General features: G+C 47.6%; 1 non-coding gene across 1 annotated transcript; it reads left to right on the top strand.

The window, feature by feature from the left end:
• Window positions 1-2,219: 2,219 nt before the first annotated feature.
• LOC127186033 (small nucleolar RNA SNORA48) lies at window positions 2,220-2,364 on the top strand. Its single transcript, XR_007830288.1, has one exon. It is a non-coding gene; the product is annotated as a small nucleolar RNA SNORA48 (small nucleolar RNA).
• The last annotated feature ends 3,047 nt before the right edge of the window (window positions 2,365-5,411 follow it).

Genomic DNA, 5,411 nt, shown 5'->3' with positions numbered 1-5,411 from the left:
TGCAAGCCCTGGAAGGCTATAAGCATGCTGGAGACTGGACACTCCGGGAACCATTTCAGGAGCTAGTTCAACTTTAGTTAGGGAGAACAAAGGCTATATACCCCTTGGGGAGTGGGTCCGTGGGCTTCTGAAATAGGCATTCATAGTTGGTTGGAACCAGGCATTTTTAGGATGCTTGTTTTGCATTTGGCAGCATGCTCCTATCATATGAACAGGAACCCAGTACCTAATGATCCTATAGGCACAGGAAGGGGAGAGTAGGGGAGCTAGCAGGGAGCTCTGTTAAGGGCCATATATCAGATGTGGTCAGGGGCATCTATGTCTAAAACACTCTCCAGATAGAGTCAGGCAGAGAGCCAGAGGCCCTGCTTGGGAGAGGGAGGACTGCAACTCAAACATCAGGGTTATTCCAACAGGAATCTATGAGGGTGACCTTACCTAAGACTCTTAACAATGGGGGGTATGGAGCCTGAACTGGCCATCTCCTTTAACCAGGCATGACTTCTGATGGAAGGATTGGGATACCAATGCAGCCACAAAACCTTCTGCCTACAATTTGTTCTGTGTACAGGATGTGCAGGGTTAAAGATGGAGATGAAATTGAGGGAATGACTGCCTAATGGTTGGCACAGCTTGAGAACCATGCCATGAGAGGGAGCCCCCTCCTGACACTGTTAATAATATCCTGCTATACATGCAGACAGGAGCCTAGCATAACCATCATCAGAGCAGCTTCACCAAGCAACTGATGGAAACAGATGTTGAGACTCACAGCCAAACATTAGGTGGAGCTCAGGGAATCCTTCGGGAAAGAAGGGAGAAGGATTGTAAGAACCAATAGGGGTCAAGGACACTGCTAGAAAACCCACAGAATTAACTAACCTGGGCCCATGGTGGCTCACAAAGACAGAACCAACAACCAGGGAGCCTGTATGGGACTGACCTAGGTCCTCTGCATATATGCTACAGTTGTGTAGCTAAGTCTTCATGTGAGACTCCTAACAGCAGGAGTAGGCGGGTGTCTCTAATTCTGTTACCTGCCTTTGAAACCCTTTCTCCTAGCTGGGCTGCCTTTCTAGCCTTAATAGAAGAGGAGACACCTAATTGTACTGCAATTTGATATGCTAAGGCTGGCTAATAGCCATGAGAGGCTTCCTCTTTTGTAAAGAGAAAGGAGGTAGGAGTGGATGGGGTGGGGGAGGTAGAGAGAAAGACTGGGAGGGAAACCTGCAGTCTTGATGCAAATTAATTAATTAATTAATTTAAAAAGGTAATCAGGGCTGAAGAGATGGCTCAGTGTTTAAGAGCACTGCTCTTCTAGAGATCCTGAGTTTGATTCCCAGCAACCACACGGTGGCTCACAAGCTTCTATAATGTGATCTGCTGCCCTCTTCTGGCCTGCAGATGTACATGCAGGCAGACTACTCATTATACATAAAAACAAATAAATACGGTTTAACAGGGGTGAGGACCTATTTATCAAGGCATAATTTAAATATATTTTTATTTTATCTGTACTTTTAAAATGAAAATAAAGTAAAATTAAAATCATAAAAAAGAAGTCTTGGGGTCAAATAGGGAAATTTCCCACATTATTCTTGTTCCTCCAGAATTTAACTATTCTTATCACTATCTACAAAAACAGAAAACAATTTGGAGACGAAAGGGTTTATTCAGCTTATACTTTCCCCAACTTTGGTCATCGCCAAAGAAAATCAGGACAGGAACTCAACCAGACAGGAACCTGGAGGCAGGAGCTGATGGAGCTGTGGACCTGAATGGCTGATGGCTGATGGCTGATGGCTGATGGCTGAGTATATCATGATAGTGCATTGTCAACCATTATCAAATTAATCCAAAAATTGAATAGTATGTCAACAAAAGCTATCAACAGGTTTATTTTTAATAGAATTTTAATAGAATAGAACTTAATTGTAAAATATAAAAGAAATATAGAGGAAATTTGTATATTGTAAGGATCACCAGAAAAGACTGCTCAGATACATGAATAAGCCAATAGAATGTCTTCATTAGCTGGCCAGTGACTACACTAGGTGTTTGGGATCCCAGTGTAGCCCCTATCCTTTCTCAGGGTGAGGAGGGGTATTTGAGAGGGTTTGGATGGAGGAAGCATAGAGGGAAATGTAATTACAATTGTTGTGGGAATCCACTAAAGAAGACTGCTCGGGAACAGATTTAAACCAATAGAATGTCTTTATTGCCCCCTGGCAATGGTCAAAGAGGCATCTTGGTGGTGGTGGTCTTCTTATATAAGTCAGGGGCAGAGCAGATGGCAGTCCTTTGTTCATCCTAGCTTGATGGTTTTCTTGGTGGCCAAAGCTGTCTTGTGTCTAAGACACACAGAAATCAAATCAAGTTGAATCAAGTCCAGATAGCACAGCACAGAGGAGCAACACAGAGACATGCATTCTACCATGCTGCATCCTTCAGGCAGGGAAGGATGCCCACATGCCTGCCCTCTACCCCACAGCACTGACGGCCCACAGACACACAGACCTCACCTACCACCACACAGAGAAGAGCTGGAGGAGGGAGAGGAGGAGGAGGAGGCAGAGGAGGAGGAGCAGGAGGACAGAGACCATGCCACCAAAAGACCTGTTCTCTGGCGCATGGCACAGAGGCAGGTGGTAGACACCCCTTGAGGATGTCACTCAGGGGCCCAACAGCCACATGGGCAGCCTGCAACATGAGCCACCACAGTGTATGAGGTTGACAGATGGGTGGGAGGGAGAAGTGGAACAGCTTAAGCATATGAAGAGAGATGGAACAGGAGGCACAAGGGTGGAGAGAAGGAGCCTGTTGTTAGCAGCTATCCCCACAACCTGGGGCCATAATGAAGTCTAGACTGAGGCTGCCTCTGAGGGCCATGTCTAGGTCTATGGCTAGTGTACCAGCAGGGGTTGGTATTGCTGTACAGATCTGGCCCCATTCCTCACTAACTGCCGTGCTCTGGAGCACTGGCCCCACTTCTCACTGACAGCTGCAGTTGGGAGAGGGGACTCTGCACCCAGCTCAGGTAGCACAGTGGAGCTGGCCATGATGGCTGGGCTGTGGGTGAGTGGGCCCTGAGCGCGGGAGCATGGGAGAGCTGGCCCTACCATTTATCTGAGGTGATGCAACATGGCCACAGGGGTGATGCCTTCCTCCTTGCTACCTGTGGTAGTTGGGAGAACTGGTTTTGAGGTCATGAGAGCACAAGAGCTAGATCTACCCTCCTCACTAGCTGTAGCACTTGAGAAAGCAGGCTCTGCACCTCTCCTGGGAAACAGAGTGGCTCTGGCCCTGAGGGCTCCAGAAGGCACTGGTGAGCCAGCCCTGAGGATGTGAGATCAGCAGAGCTGCCCAGCCTCCTAGGCTCTAGCACTTGGCAGCATGGGCCCTGTACTTTCACTGGGCGGCACAGCGAAGCTGGCTATGAAAGCTTGGGTGCCTGTGACCAAGCATGAGAGCAGGAGAACTGCCCCTGCCTCCTGCTGAGGGCAGCACTGGGTGGCCTAGCCAGAGCAGTGCTGGGGAGCTCACCCTGGTGGTGCAGATAAGGGAGAGCCAGCCTGCTGACCAGCTGAGCTACCACCTAGCCCAGATCCAGGGCTCTGAGTTAGCCCACCCCCAAATCTGTACCATCTGCAAATGGTTGGGATGCATGAAAAAGGCCAGTCCTGCTGACCCAAAGCTGCAGGATCTCTGTGACAAAGCAAAAACAGAATAACCAGGAGGAGGCAGATGAAAATCCAATATTGACGGTGTCACAGGTGCCAGAGATCTGGAACCGGAGCAACGACTCATTACAATAAACATTTCCGAGTGACGATGTGTGAGGGGTGTACTGTGGGACACACTGTGATATACCACAGCTTCCATGATGAGATGTTTCTATGGTGTGTGTGTGTGTGTGTGTGTGTGTGTGTGTGTGTGTGTTGCAAAGGTGAAGAACAGGTATGGGAGGATAGGGAGATAGATGGGCAGATGAGCAGGACTGGGGTCCATGATGTGAAACTAACAAACAATCAATAAAAAGGTTTTTTTTTTTTTAAAAAAGAAAGTCTTTATTGGCTGGTCTGTACCTCAACTGAATGCTCAGGATCCCAGTGTAGCCCCTCTCCTTTCTCAGGGTCAGTTTGTAAGCATAAAATCCTTGTCCTGGGCTGACATACTCCAGTGAAAAACATACTTCAGTTCCAGAAGTGGAACCGCAGAAGCCAAAAGGCAAGGTTAGTACATGTAGAGACTTTTCCCAGCACTGTGGACTGTAACGGATTGGGCCTTTGTTTTAGTTTTGGCAGGTGGTGCTGTCCGTGTGCTGAGTTTTACAGGTGAGTGACACTTCCATCATGGAGTCACTTGTGATAAGGTCTGGAGGCCTGCTGAGGTCTGGGGCCCTGTTACGTTCCCCACAGGTCTTAGTGATTGAGTCAAATCCTGGACTCATCCTGCTCTAAAGAGATGTGGTTGGTCCTCAGGACAGTTAATTTGACTGAGCTGACACATAATTGGCCACATAGTTTAAGACACAGGGCCCAGCCACTTCTCCATTCAGATTGAGAATGCAAGGTCCAGTCAGTGCTGATAGAAGAGCTGCTAGCCAGAGGGGATCAAGAAAACAGAGGCTGGTACCAATTACCTGATTTATGTCTTTGTCTCTTTCTCTTTTTGAAGTTTTCCCCAACTCTGGAAGGTTTTCTCTAATTATCTTGAAAAAACAGGTTTTCCCCCCTCCAAGCCATGCCTAGTCCCTTATTACATGAGAAGTAATTCTAAGCCTCTCCAATTTTGTAGGGCTATTTCTGTAAGGGAATCTAACTGATGTTTTAGTCTGAAAAGGACACTGAATTATCTGCATCCTAATCTACCTGTCTACTTAGTTTGGAAGACATGAGGAGAGGCAGATTTAGTCAAACCCTTAGTACATGGCACCAAGTAGACTCAGGGGCCCAGCAATGCTGCTGTTGCCCAGATGAGGCAAACCACAAGGCAGAAGAGCAGGCATCAGACTAAGCAGAAGTGCCCAGGTTAAAAGTTCTGGACATTAGACAAGTGCCAGGCCCTTGTAAGTCCCCTAATGTTAGTTTGGGCTGTTCCCAGTCACAGTGAGTTTTGTCAGTCAATGGGCTGACAGCCTGGATAGTTCCTCTCCCTATGTAGTACTGGGGCCAGGGGTCTAAGCCTAACCAGCAATCCTGGCCGATTTCGACTAACTCTGTCGCCAGGGTCTGAATTCACAAGTGGTTTTTTTTTTTTTTTAATCCTTTGTAAACTTTATAACCCCTCAAGGCAGAAAAGTATCCAGACCTCTGCCCGAGAAAGCGCCAGCAGCCCAGCTCCTCCCTACAGACCATCTGTAACCGCCATCCCTATCTCCTCAGTAGGACTCACACCAGATTATGCTAATT

Source organism: Acomys russatus, chromosome X, assembly GCF_903995435.1.
Source record: "Acomys russatus chromosome X, mAcoRus1.1, whole genome shotgun sequence".
In the NCBI taxonomy this organism is placed as follows: Eukaryota; Metazoa; Chordata; class Mammalia; order Rodentia; family Muridae; genus Acomys; species Acomys russatus.
The sequence above is the reverse complement of the archived record's forward strand: the minus strand, read 5'-3'. Positions and strand labels throughout refer to the sequence as shown.